Raw genomic sequence first — 14,741 nt, 5'->3', positions numbered from 1 at the left:
AAAAAATACAAAAAATTAGCCGGGCGTGGTGGCAGGCGCCTGTAGTCCCAGCTACTCGGGAGGCTGAGGCAGGAGAATGGCATGAACCCAGGAGGCAGAGCTTGCAGAGAGCAGAGATCGTGCCACTGCGCTGTAGCCTGGGCAACAGAGCAAGACTCCGTCTCAAAAATAAATAAAATAAGTTTTTAAAAAGTAAGGTTAGTTTTATTTAATATTTAATATCCAAATTATTTCAACTTGCAATCAGTATTTTAAAGTCATCGATGAGATATTTCACCTTTTTTTATACTAAGATTTTGACACCTAGTATATATTTTGCAGTTACAACACATTTCATTTCAGGCCAGCCACATTTCAAGTACTCAGTAGTCACATGTAGGTGGTAGCTAACCTATTGGACAACACAGGATTAGATTATTTACCCAGAGGTATATAATAGAAAGTAATGGTCCCAGGTAGCAAGCTTCCAAAAAGGAAAATATTGCTGGTCTGGAAATCCAGAGTCCTGAATTCCATACATGGCTCTGCCTCTTACTAGTTGTGAAACACAGGATAAGGCATTCTTTCTTAAAGCTTGGTGTCTGGATTTGTTAAATGGCATCAGTCAGTTGTCTTTAATCCCCCACCCACTTTCTGCAGCAGAACCCTTTCTCAAGTAAAATCTTATATGGAAACCCCATATTAAAAACATAAGAAGCATATTTAAAACATAGTAATTGTCTCTCTGTTGAAGGAGGCATAGCAGCAGGGAGGTGAGGGGCACAAGTGGATTACAATCTGTGTAGTCTGCACACATACATACTCATAGGCCTCATCTGAGGAGCCTCCGACAAACACTTCAAGTACTCTACAGACATCAGTATATTGGTGTTTGATTCACATTTTTAGTTTCATAGAATCGTCAGTTGTTTATAAATATAAGAGGGCCTTTATGATCAATTATTCAAGTTATCTTCTGATGTCATTTTTTCCTTACTAAGAGACCCTTCTTTTCAAACAGTACCTTTTAAATAAATATAAAACAAAACTGCTAGTTAAAATCAGAATTGCCCTGCAAAGTTGAAGTGTCTATGAGGAATTAGAACCCTAACAACTCAGCATCTCTCAAATACCCTCTTCCATAAGTGGCCCCCAAGAATCCTCTTTCAAATCACCCTGCAAGGGTGTCCAGGGGATAGAATACAGTCATGGGTTCTCAGTTCCTGTTTCCGTTTTGGCCAGTAAAGCCCCTTCCTCATCCCTCTTCTGCCTAACACTAGAGACAGAAACTAAAAACCATGGCTTTTCCGGCTGCTAAAAGCCTAAAATGAAACAGAGCAACAACAACGACAAAATCAAGCGGGTTGGACCGGCTTACAACTAGAGCAAGCCAATGGAGTTTTAACAACCAAAGATTAAGCCCAGCTCCAACCCCTTCATCAGATAAGGAAACCGAGGCCCAGTGAGGTGCTTAAAATTCCACCCCAAGCTGGTGTCAGAGCTGGAATAATCACTGCTGTGCTGGAGCCAGCTGGTTCCAGCTTGCAAAAGCCAATTGTTACATTTTCAGAAATTTTGCAAGCCAATTGATGTCACCCTGGTAGCTCAAAATCAACCATGGTGAGAATATTTACACCATGGAAACCAACAAATGCTACAAATCATAGCCTCCCCAGAGCCGCTTGTTAAACCTTTACCAGCACACCTCCGAATCCAGCATTCCTGTCTGGGTCTTTATGTACTACCCAGCAACCTGAGAATAGATGTGCTGCATTTTGATAAGAAAAAAAATTTAAGTTAGTAAAAATCAAAAATAAACCAAAATAGAAATTGTGTCTCTTCATGAGTAACAACACCTAAAATAGCAATTTTTCTCAATATTTACCGTTTCCTGTTGCGCAGCACATACTGTTCCTTTGATTCTTTAAGCTGTTATTTGGAGTATTCAGCTACTTTAGGGATTATTTTTAGCATTAGATGAGCCAGGCAAATAAATATCTAAAACTTTATTTTTAAATGTTTAAAATTTTAAATGTTTTAAATTATTTAAAATTAAAGCCCAAGCACAAAATAAGAAGAAAATAGAAGAAGCTACAGAAACTACTGCTTGAGTAGCAACTGATCTGATACAGTGTCTTGGTCTCCCTCTAGTTCTATTTCTGGCTAGGAAGGGTACTGAAAGGTCAATGTAAACAAATGCTGAAGTCGTCAAGCTTCTCAGCTGGCCTCATGTCTCCCTGTATTTAATCTTCCCAACCCAACTTCTGACTCATCATCTTAACAATGACCTGTTTCCCTTTGCGAGTTCCTCCCCTTCCCTGGCCGCTTTTCTTTTTGTCCTTTGTGGCGCTGCTGCAGCTCCCCTGCAGGCCTGTTTGGGCATGCTTGTGATGTCAGATGCCTGTACTTCAGCTGTCCTTTTGTATCCATGGTGACGGATGAAAAATAAGCTGCTTTTCAGTGATTTGAACTTTAATCCAGTCAAATGATGCATGCTTTATTACTCAGGTGACTTTTCCCAATACTTTCAGATCACTGAAATCTTGAATTATTAAAGAGGAATTAACATATTTATGTTTTTACCCTTTCTTTTCTTTTTCTTCTTTAACCATTATTATGCCTTGGTAAATTCAAATAATCTTTGATCTTATCACCTGAAAATTTTGTCTTCATAATTAATAGGAAGATAATTTCAGAAGTAAGATTCCAACAGAAAAGAAACTAAAAGATGTTGTTTAGTTCCCTCTCACTACATGTACATAAGTAACTATTAGGCTAAGTAAAGCATGGAGGATCTGCACAATACTAGGGAAAACAATGGAAACTGTAAAACATTGACAAAGTTGTGTCGTCCAAAACGCTGGCCACTTAACACTAATGGTACTTGAAATTATTAAATAACATTGACTTCAAATCTTTCTGCATTTAGGAAAGAGAAAACCTAAGCCTGATGGTAGTCTTAGCACCTTGCTATCATGCTGTCATTGTTTTTTTTAATAAACAACAACAACAACAAAGGGCTGACTTTGCATACAACCTTGGTAAGCAATAGCTTCTAGTTAAAATGTTTCCATTTTCTCAACTTTCATATAAATTTCTATTTATAAATAACACTAACTTTCCAGGGATGTAAAATTTCCTTCCATTAAAACAAAAAAAATAAAAAAGTAATCAATAGTACAAGTGAAACAAGTAGAGTTGAGATCATGATATCTGGACCACGCAACAGGGAAGGAAGAACAGGGTAGCAATTTCACATGCCTTGGTCTAATCCATAACACAAAAATAAATTATTGGGAATAGAACCCACGTAGACCCTAACATTATGACACTATGATGTTGCCAAAGATATTTAGGAAAACCATAATATTTGGATGAATTAAAAACTTTTGTTTCCAGATAATACAAATAAGGGGGTAAAAATGATTAAGCTTGAAAGTGTCTTCAGTCTTCTTTCTCCTACTTCCTGCTTAGTGGGGTTTTTCCTGCTGCCTCAGAATTGTGGCTACTACCCAAAGCTGAGAACATTCTCTAAGGAGCCATAAATAATTAGGAGTCAAAACCTCCCACCAGGGTTTATTAAAAAGTGTATAACCAACCTTACTGCCAGCAACCATCACCGTAGGAAACTCCTCTCTTCACTTTTACTTCACCGTAAGAGAGGTCTGTGTATGGGAAAGAAGGGAAGAAACCATATTTGGCTTTTTGGAGAGGGTTTTCGTTCTCCCAAGGAGAGAGTGGATGGGGCTGAGAGTAGGAAGTCCAAGAAAATATTCATAGCAATTCATAGGGTGCTTTGAAGAAGAGGAGATTGGCATCTCCCTTCCTGAGGCCTGCTAACTAGCAACTCTTTTTTTTTCTCGAGATAGAGTCCTGCTCTGCCGCCAGGCTGGAGTACGATGATCTCAGCTCACTGCAGCCTCCACCTGGGTTCACTGCCTCAGCCTCCTGAGTAGCTGGGATTACAGGCACGTGCCACCACGCCCGGCTAATTTTTTGTATTTTTAGTAGAGGCAGGGTTTCACTATCTTGGCCAGGCTGGTCTCAACCTTCTGACCTCATGATCCACTCGCCTCAGCCTCCCAAAGTGCTGGGACCACAGGTGTGAGCCACTGCGCCCAGCCTAAGTTGAAACCGTTTTGTAATTTTGTGCTACCATTGGACTAAAGCATTTGAGACAGTTCTTGGGAGAGTTTCCCATTGTTCATGAGGCATCCATAGAGACTATTCCCTGTTTCTATTCTAGAAATTTCTGAAGATGGGTGTAGGAAAACCACTGCCATTAAGGCTTAAAGACATAGTATGCCTGAGAAGAGGATAAGACCAGACTACCCACAGTCTGGTTCTCTGTGACCTTAAAGGACATGGCAAGGACCGCTGAGGTTTTATGGTTCCATGAGTTAGAGGAGAAGCAGAGGAGCATGATCCACCCCAGGAGGCTGCTGGGTGGTAAAGAGCACAACCCAGAGATGAAACTGGGAGGTACACTACTGGTGTAGACCTGAGGGAAGTCTTTCTTTTCCTCACAGCGACAGAGGGGTGCTGGGTAAAGCTGAGCATTGCCCAAAGGCACCCACCACACTTGACCTGTCTGGAGAACATCTCAAGCCTTGATGCACTGGCATCTGACCTGAATATGCTAAACCAGAGTGAGGCCCTTGTTGCCTCCCTAACCCTGAACCAAGGGCCATTTGCATAAGAAGCTGGATCCATTCCCTCTCCCTCCACGAGAGACTGCTCCCCAACATCAGTCGGTTGTGGCGGAAATAAAAGAGGTTGAATTAGAAATTAGACTGAAGTTTTAAAACTGGACTATACTTCAAAAACTGAAAGTAATCAGAATATTATAGAATGTGTCCGAAATGTTTCAATGATGAGACTCTGGAGTTCCCCATGCATAGTTGAAAGCAGTGATTGGGGGGAGAAATGTAATTTTTGTTAATACGCTAAGAAGCTGAGACTGCTGAATTAACATATAGAGTCCAACTATATACATAATAATAATAATAATTTTTTGAGACAAAGTCTTGCCCTGTTGCCCAGGCTGGAGTGCAGGGGCACAATCACAGCTCACTGCAGCCTTAACTTCCTAGACTCAAGCAATCCTCCCACCCCAGTGTCTCAAGTAGCTGGGACCAGGTGTGCACCACCACACCTGGCTAATTTTTTCTTTTAATTTTTTGTAGAGATGAGGTCTTACTATGTTGCCTAGGCTGGCCTCAAACTCTTGAGCTCAAGCTATCCTCCTGCCTCAGCCTCCCAAAGTGCTGGGATTATAGGTCTGAGCCGCTGCTCCCAGCCATACATAATTTTGTATCATGAATTTTCACTTACGAATTAACAATTTTATCATCTTAAAAAAAACTTCATAAGTATCATTTATAATAGTTTTATAGTTCCATTATATATATATGCCAAATGTTTTAATCTTTATTATATTATAGGACACTGGTGTTATTTTTAAATTTTAAGATTTAAAGTATTTGTTCCCTTAAATGTGATTATTATTTTCATTATTAAACATCGACTGATCATTGGACAAAGAGATTCTGACTACTTAGTTTTTCATTAGGAGACAGTTTGAGGTATTGCTCAGCCAGCGGGAGTTTTGATTATGTGTGTTTACTAAGCTGGCAGCACTGCATGTTTTATCCTTCTAGTGTTTGCCAATTTGTTCAGAGCTGAGGGCTGTAGTACTACAGGAAATAACATGTCCTTGCCTTCTAGAATGTAGGTACCACAAGGACAGGAATTCTTTTTCGTTCTCTACCATATGGCTAGCACCTAGAACAGGGTCCAATGCTGGATAGCCACAAATAAATATCTTTTAAATATAAGTAAGTGAAAGTAGTAAAAACTAGGGGTGGGACATAATTACTCCTCATCGTCAGCTTTTGCACAGTGGTTTATGGAAACCACATAAGTAGATGGTTAGAGCAAGTCTGGATCTAATAGGGGAAACAATGAAAAAAGGAAGGGCCTATAGAAAACAAAGATGAAGGGGATGAGGGGATTTCAGGTCCCTGGCATCAGAGCCAATATCAATATGATCCTATGACTTTGTTCTTATTAAGATATAAATTAATCCAATGAATAAGATATCAAGCTTATAACAAAATGACTGAAACCAAGCAATGGCCATATAGAGGAAATTATTTGTAGTGTCACCAAATGGTAAACAACACATTTCTCTTTTTTTTTGAAACGGAGTCTCGCTCTGTGGCCCAGGCTAGAGTGCAGTGGCTGGATCTCAGCTCACTGCAAGCTCTGCCTCCTGGGTTTACGCCATTCTCCTACCTCAGCCTCCCAAGTAGCTGGGACTACAGGCGCCCGCCACCTCGCCCGGCTAGTTTTTTGTATTTTTTAGTAGAGACAGGGTTTCACGGGGTTAGCCAGGATGGTCTCAATCTCCTGACCTCGTGATCCATTCGTCTCAGCCTCCCAAAGTGCTGGGATTACAGGCTTGAGCCACCACACCCGGCCAACTGAACACATTTCTAATCCTCTGTTTCCCAAAGTCTCCGTGAAATGACAGAAACGCCATGAAATAAATAAAAAGCATTTGTAAAGTTTAAAAACATAACATTAAGGATGAGGGGCATGGAATGAAGACAGCAGTTCACAAAAAGTTCAAGGAAATTCTGGAAAGTACAAACTAAATAAAATCAGACTAAGGGAGCAAACCAAGAAATAAAAACTTACAGCCCAAAATTTCATAGGTAAGAGGAACATTTTTCAAAAGAGGCCCAGAGAAATTCAAGTTCAGAGGCAACATTTGCAAAAGCCAGTTCAAGATGAGGCTGTCACCAATGTAAACATATAATGATGTTTTGGTCAATGGACCACAGAGTCAACACTGGTCCCATAAGATTATAATGGAGGTGTAACACTTTTTATCTTTCATATCATATTTTTACCCTACGTGTTCTATGTTTAGATATGTTTAGATACACAAATGCTTACCACTGTGTTACAATTGCCTACAGTATTCAGTATAGTAACATGCTTAACAAGTTGGTAGCCTAAGTATTCAGTATAGTAATAACATGCTTAACAAGTTGTGGTAGCCTAGGAGCAATAGGCTATACCATATAGCTGAGGTGTGTAGTAGGGCTAAATAGATGCTCCAAGCAAGCCTAACAACTGTTTTTAAAAATAACAAAAATCAGGGAGGAGGAAGGTGGGGAATACCTATAAGTATCCTAATCTCCTCATCTTTTATAACAGTGAGTTAATAGATACTGTCTAAAATTAGTAAGTTAAAAAATAAAATTGAAATACATTATTTTAGATTAAAGAGTAACCGCCACAAGCAAACAAATAAGAATTCTTTAAAAACATTCAGTGGGCTACTGACAAAAATGATTATCTGTGGGAGTAAGGAGAGTTTTACACAGACACATTTGTACCATTTAATTTTTTCTGTGTTTTAATGTTTCCTTGATTAAAAACAAATTTTTAAATGCATAATAAGAGAAAAACATGAGGAAATACGCTAAAATCTTAATAGTGATTTTTTTGATTAGTAAGAATTATGGACCAAAAAAATTTTTCTTGTTTTTCTGCAGTTCTGCATTTTCCAAGTTCTCTATCTCAATTACTTCCACGGTAAGGAAAAAAATAGTTGCCGGGCGCGGTGGCTCACGCCTGTAATCCCAGCACTTTGGGAGGCCGAGGTGGGCGGATCACAAGGTCAGGAGATAGAGACCACGGTGAAACCCCGTCTCTACTAAAAATACAAAAAATTAGCCGGGCGCGGTGGCGGGCGCCTGTAGTCCCAGCTACTCAGGAGGCTGAGGCAGGAGAATGGCGTAAACCCAGGAGGCGGAGCTTGCAGTGAGCCGAGATCGCGCCACTGCACTCCAGCCTGGGCGACAGAGCGAGACTCCGTCTCAAAAAACAAAACAAAAAAAAAAAAAAAAGAAAATAAATAGTTATTAACAAAATGTCATGACCATGGGTTTGCTATTAAGTTTCATGCATATAAATAAATAATTTGAAGCAATATTTAGATGAAAGGAGGAGAATTAAAGAAGTCAAGAGGAAAGGCTGGACTTTTGCAGCTGCTGGTAACAGGAAAAAGTAGAAACTGGAACTGGAGGAAAGAAACTGGAGCCCATATCAGAAAGAATAAATTCTGACTGTCTGCTGGAATGGAAAGTTTGGCCAGCCATAGAGTTTACTAAGCCACTCCTGGATTTTTTCCTAATGTAATCCTCTGCTTAGGTAGATAATGAGAGCTTCAGATCCTTTTTTCCTCTCTTATTTATCACAACCAGATAAAAATCTGACCACCACAGAGATTAAAACGAAAAGAAAAAGATCACTGCTTCCTGGTTTTGACCTCACCAATCATGTCTGCCACCAACTAGACATGATCTTATAGAGTTAGCTTCATGATCACCTGACTGCTATTCCTATTTGGTCAAGGAGTCAAGGTATTGAGTACTTACTTCTACAGGATGATCACCAAGTATGGTGTGGTTAGTGCAGAGTATGATCAGAAAGTAATAGCCATCATAGGAGATGCCTTTGCACAGCAGCCTTGGTGCTCGCTGAACTATTAATGTCCCCAGCAAACCTGTCTCACTTGTACTTCAGTGTCATAATCATGGTATCTGTCTCTGTGCCTTTATTTTCATATTTTCCTACCAATGCCCCAGAAAACTATATTTTCTCACAAAACCAGCCAAGGTTTCCTACAAAAGTCAATGGTCAAGGGTGCAATGTTAGTTGAACATCAAAGAGCAGTGTGCCAGTCTACTATGGGGAAAGCTAAATAAAAGAAAAGAAAATGGCCGGGCGCGGTGGCTCAAGCTTGTAATCCCAGCACTTTGGGAGGCCAAGACGGGCGGATCACGAGGTCAGGAGATCAAGACCATCCTGGCTAACACGGTGAAACCCCGTCTCTACCAAAAAAAAGTCAAAAAACTAGCCGGGCGAGGTGGCGGGCACCTGTAGTCCCAGCTACTCGGGAGGCTGACGCAGGAGAATGGCGTGAACCCGGAAGGCGGAGCTTGCAGTGAGCTGAGATCCGGCCACCGCACTCTAGCCTGGGCGACAGAGCGAGACTCCGTCTCAAAAAAAAAAAAAAGAAAAAGAAAAAAAAAAGAAAAGAAAATAAAATAAAGAAATATCCACCATTTCAAGGATCCCAGGTGAAGGCCACTTTCTTGCAATGTTTCCAAGATTTGAAAGAGTTACTTTTGAAGGATATTTTTGTTACATTTTGAAGGAATATTTCTAATACCCCTGATGGACTTTTTCCATTACAAGCTGCAAGGACGTTTTTTTTGTTTTTGTTTTTGTTTTTTTTTGAGACGGAGTCTCGCTCTGTCGCCCAGGCTGGAGTGCAGTGGCCGGATCTCAGCTCACTGCAAGCTCCGCCTCCCGGGTTTACGCCATTCTCCTGCCTCAGCCTCCCGAGTAGCTGGGACTACAGGCGCCCGCCACCTCGCCCGGCTAGTTTTTTTGTATTTTTAGTAGAGACGGGGTTTCACCATGTTAGCCAGGATGGTGTCGATCTCCTGACCTTGTGATCCGCCCGTCTCGGCCTCCCAAAGTGCTGGGATTACAGGCTTGAGCCACCGCGCCCGGCTGCAAGGACGTTTTAATCAATGTAAAAGTTCTATGGAATTATAAAACCTCACTCCCAAATTATTTAATATATAAAGAGCAGTAGACAGTATTGAAATATTCAGGGAGCCATGATTGACTTTGCAGTGGGCTGTCTAAAAGTCAGCTGGAATCTTTTTGGTCAAGACTTCACTTACTAAAGTGAGATCCACAAACAAGCAGTGTCATCAATGATGTGAATCACTCATAATATCAGAAAAATTTTTTTAAATAGCATAATTTTTATAATTTTAGAAAAGGAGAGGAGGAGATTATTTCTTATAAAGAGTTACAGCCTGCAAGGTGGCCCTCCTGCAGGCTAGGAGGTATGCCTCCAGCCAAGACCAAGGCACGTTGAAGGAGGAGGGGTTGGGATAGGAGCTTTATGCTGAAGAGTTTGGCTAAACATACATGCTCAACTGGTTACAGGAGGAGCTGTGAATATTCATGAAGGTGGTCCTACAGAATTGAACAAACATACATGTAACATACCACCCATGTTTACTTTGTGGTGGAGACTTAACACTTAAATATATTACAATTAGGCCCTATATGTAAAAATGCCTTTTCAGGCCGAGCATGGTGGCTCACGCCTGGAATCCCAGCACTTTGGGAGCCCAAGGTGGGTAGATCACCTGAGGTCAGGAGTCTGAGACCAGCCTGGCAAACATGGAGAAACCCTGTCTCTACTAAAAATACAAAAAATTAGCCGGGTGTGGTGGTGAGCACCTGTATTCTTGGATGCCTGGGAAGCTGAGGCACAAAATCGCTTGAACCCAGGAGGTGGAAGTTGCAGTGAGCTGAGATTGCACCATTGTACTCCAGCCTGGGTGACAGAGTGATACTCTGTCTCAAAAGAAAAAAATAAAAGTCTTTTCAGGACAAAGGCATGTGAGCGTGCAGTCTCTGTAAACTGTCGAGAGCCAGTCCATGGTCAGTGGTCCTCTTATGAGGAGAAAGTTACTGAAATCAGTCTCTTGTCCAATCAAAGCTGTAGTTATGGCTGATGGAACAGGGGTTCCATTCATGTCTGTGAACTGGATGAGCTGTAATTGTTTTAACATTGCTTATCTTTAGGTCAGTGCTTGTTTAGTTGCCAAATAAAAAGAAAAACCTTGTGGCAGTTAGAACACAGTTTAAGTTTAGGGGAGTGTGACTTAACCCTTGACTGGCATGGCCTTTGGTCCTGTTTATAATCTGGGATCTTATTGCTAACAAGATTCTGTTCTGTAAGTCTTATGATCTCTACTTTAACATTGATCTTGGTCAGTTTTTGTGTCTAAACCACAAAAGAGGGAGGGTATAATGAGGTGTGTCTGACCTCCCATTCTGTCATGGCCAGGAACTCAGTTTTAAGGTTCTTCTGGGATCCTCTTGGACACAAGGGGGTCCATTCAGTCGGTGAGGGGGTTTAGGACTTTATTTTTAGTTTACAGATCCTAATCCAGATCTACAGAATAAGAATCTTGATTCCAGGTGATTTGTATGCACAGTAAAGTTTAAAAAGCATTGGTTTAGGAGAATCCAAGTGTCCTTTGGGAAAGTTCTCAGATGTCAAAATAGGGGCTCTGCATATTAAGAATTTCACAATTAACTTCTCAGCATACTATACTGGTTATTTGGTCTTCGTGTTGTTAGATGGTTCTCATCATGCTAAGCAGTACTTCAGATTACAGTTACTCTAAGCATAAGACCCTGTGTCCTAGGGTTCGGAACCAACTCCTTCATTGCTTTGGTGAATTAGACCCTTTTAATTGTGATTGCAGTAGATTAGAAAGGAGTCCATCTCCCAAAGAGTATTCAAGTTTTAGTATGGAAGCTGCTTTTCAGTCATCACTGGAATTTTCCTATATGAGAATCACTTACATAATCTACACAACCAAATGCAGAAAGAAAAGACAGAGTAAGTTAAGGAACAAAGTTAACATCTCATCTGCATGGCCTCTGAGCTTATACTTGCCAATCCCAATGTTATTCTGATCAAAAATGCAGGATGTTAAGGAAAATGGTATTTGTATGTTTTGTTAGTAAGAATTAATATGGAAATAATTTGCGAGACTGGATTCCAGTGAACCTCTTCAAAATCACAAAAGCTCAGCTTTAGGCAAGATATACACATGTCCAGATAACTGGGTTTAGAAGAAAGAGTTCATCATCTCAGTAAAAATAATCCATACTTGTGGCTCCGGTGAAGAAACACAAAACTTGGTAGTGTACGTTTTGGTTTCAGTTTCTTTATTTTTTACCACTTGCATGAGCAAGTAAACGATGCAGAAAAACAAGAAGGGTGATTCTTGCAGCCCTAATGAACAGGCACCATCAGAACACCAGAGAGAGTCAGAAGACTTAATTTTATGAGAGAGCCATTTTCCTCCTTTCTATGAAGTATCTCTGATAATGTACAGTTTTATGAGAAAATTATATGGTCTGGGCCGGGTGTGGTGGCTCATGCCTGTAATCCTAGCACTTGGGGAGGCCGAGGTAGGTGGATCACTTGAGGTCAGGAGTTCAAAACCAGCCTGGCTGACATGATGAAACCCCATCTCTACAAAAAACGCCAAAAATTAGCATGGTGGCACGTCCCTGTAATCCCAGCTATTCTGGAGACTGAGAGGCAGGAGAATCGCTTGAACCCGGGAGGCAGAGGTTGCAGCAAGCCAAGATTGTGCCACTTATCTCCAGTCTGGGTGACAAAGTGAGATTCTGTCTCAAAAAAAAAAAAAAAGAAAAGAAAAGAAAAAGAAAATTATATGGTCTGACCCCATTTTTTAAGGACTCTTCATCCTGAATAAATACTACAGTATTATTCATAAGCTATCATATATATCACCATCTATTTCTTAAGGATCACTTTTTAAAATTATGTAGTCAATCGAGCCATGTTATTGAGAAATTTCAGCTCACAAGTATGATTCTCAATGGCCTTTGAAGAACAGTGGCTTGTCCTTCCCTCTTATTTTTCCTGTTGTGACCACAGTAGGTGTATTAATACCATATCATTATGATGGTTATCTAATGCATTTAAAAAATTAAGTAGGAATTTCTAGGAGTTCTTTTTATATAAGAAATTCCAGGGGGTAGAGGTGATATAATTTCCAAATCATAAAGTTTTTGCTAAGGGACATAATGTATGCAAAAATATTAATAAGACTTTCTAAGCTTCTCTTGACAAATTCTACTAACAGTCATTTGAGGGTTCTTGTTTCTGGAGTATTCTTTGAAATTCAATAGAGGATTTATTGAGGAGTCTGCAATAGAGAATAAAGAATGCTGATCTGAAATTTGTAATTCTAATGTACTTTTCTCTAAATCCTAAAATCCAGTCAATTGGAATATAAGTTAAAAATATAAAATTCAATAGCTTTCATATTGCAGTTTGGTGTTGCTAAGAGCACAGACTTTGAAGTCAGGGGTCAGAGACCTGGGTCTGTCACTCAGAAGTTGAAAATTGGTACAAGTTACTTAAACTCCCGAGGTTTTAGTTCCCCTGTTTGTAAAATGGAAAATATAATGACTACTTCCTCAGTTTGTTTTGAAAATTAAACTAGACAGTTTCTTAATAAACCCCAAGGCCAATGGATGTGGATATTATTATATTATCATTATATACTTGGCAATAGTATTGTATGCATAAATATTGTTATTACAGATACTGTTATTTATGTCTGGCAATATCTAGCTGGGTAATGTAAAATAAAAGATATTTACTTCACAACAGTCATATTTTGTGACCTACATAAAGAAAAAATCTAAAATTATACCATATTCCTAGAAAGGAAAACTGAATAAAGGTGCTAAATCATCCCAAACTGATTTATAGGCTAATTGGCATTTAAAAAACCATCTTATGCCGGGCGCGGTGGCTCAAGCCTGTAATCCCAGCACTTTGGGAGGCCGAGACGGGCGGATCACGAGGTCAGGAGATCGAGACCATCCTGGCTAACACGGTGAAACCCCGTCTCTACTAAAAAATACAAAAAACTAGCCGGGCGAGGTGGCGGGCGCCTGTAGTCCCGGCTACTCGGGAGGCTGAGGCAGGAGAATGGCGTGAACCCGGGAGGCGGAGCTTGCAGTGAGCTGAGATCCGGCCACTGCATTCCAGCCTGGGCGACAGAGAGAGACTCCGTCTCCAAAAAAAAAAAAAAAAAAAAAAAAAAAAAACCATCTTATTAAACTTTTTAAAATGATCTTAAGACCACAGACAGTGGTTCACGCCTGTAATCCCAGAACTTTGGGAGGCTGAGGCAGGCGGACCACCTGAGGTCAGGAGTTCAAGACAAGCCTAGCCAACATGGCAAAACCTCGTCTCTACTGAAAATTCAAAAATTATCTGGGCGTGTTGTTGGGCACCTGTAATTCCAGCTACTCAGGAGGCTGAGGCAGGAAAATCCCTTGAACCCGGGAAGTAGAGGTTGCAGTGAGCCAGATGGTGCCACTGCACTCCAGCCTAGGTGACAGAGCACGACTCCATCTCAAAAAAGAAAAAAAAAATCTTAATGTACTTGGATGCATAAACTTGGACGCATAAACTGGCAAGGTATGTTTTGTTTTGTTTTGAGACAGAGTCTAACTCTGTCACCAGGCTGGAGTGTAGTAGTGTGATCTTGGCTCACTGCAACCTCCGCCTCCCGGGTTCAAGCGATTCTCCTGCCTCACTTTCCGCGTAGCTGGGATTACAGGCGCGTACCACCATGCCCACCTAATTTTTGTATTTTTAGTAGAGACAGGGTTTCAACATGTTGGCCAGGATGGTCTCGATTTCCTGCCCTCATGATCCTCCCGCCTTGGCCTCCCAAAGTGCTGGGATTACAGGCGTGAGCCACCGCGCCCGGCCAGAACTATGTTTTTAAAATGAAAATTAATAATTATGAAGAAAGATGTACCATATCCAAATATTAAAATATTATAGTGCTATGAAATTTTTAAAAATAGTACAACATAAAAATAAAAATATATGATAAAGTAAACTTCCCAAATCAAAGAAAACAGAAAGATCATTCACTAAATGATTCTGGGACACTAAATCATTCACTAAATGATTCTGGGACATGTCATGGGCTTAGGCAACTTTGTTTATAATCTGTACCTCATACCATTTTATCAGACACATAGCAAGTGAACTCAAGAAGTATAAAAATTCAAAATAT

At 40.4% G+C, this 14,741-nt stretch overlaps 1 protein-coding gene across 2 annotated transcripts in view; it reads right to left on the bottom strand.

Annotated features, from left to right (window-relative positions):
• The window catches only part of LOC105496834 (lebercilin LCA5), a 118,747-nt gene that overhangs the window by 58,698 nt on the left and 45,308 nt on the right, over positions 1-14,741 (bottom strand). The window contains exon 1 of one of the 2 annotated variants that reach the window (XM_071096816.1): positions 1,865-1,886. The exons of the other annotated variant lie outside the window; for it this stretch is intronic. The gene's annotated coding sequence lies outside the window, so the exon portion shown is untranslated. Of the gene's footprint in view, positions 1-1,864; positions 1,887-14,741 lie in introns of those variants that run through there. 2 annotated transcript variants of the gene reach the window in all.

Source organism: Macaca nemestrina, chromosome 5 (assembly GCF_043159975.1).
Source record: "Macaca nemestrina isolate mMacNem1 chromosome 5, mMacNem.hap1, whole genome shotgun sequence".
Lineage (NCBI taxonomy): Eukaryota > Metazoa > Chordata > Mammalia > Primates > Cercopithecidae > Macaca > Macaca nemestrina.
The sequence above is the reverse complement of the archived record's forward strand: the minus strand, read 5'-3'. Positions and strand labels throughout refer to the sequence as shown.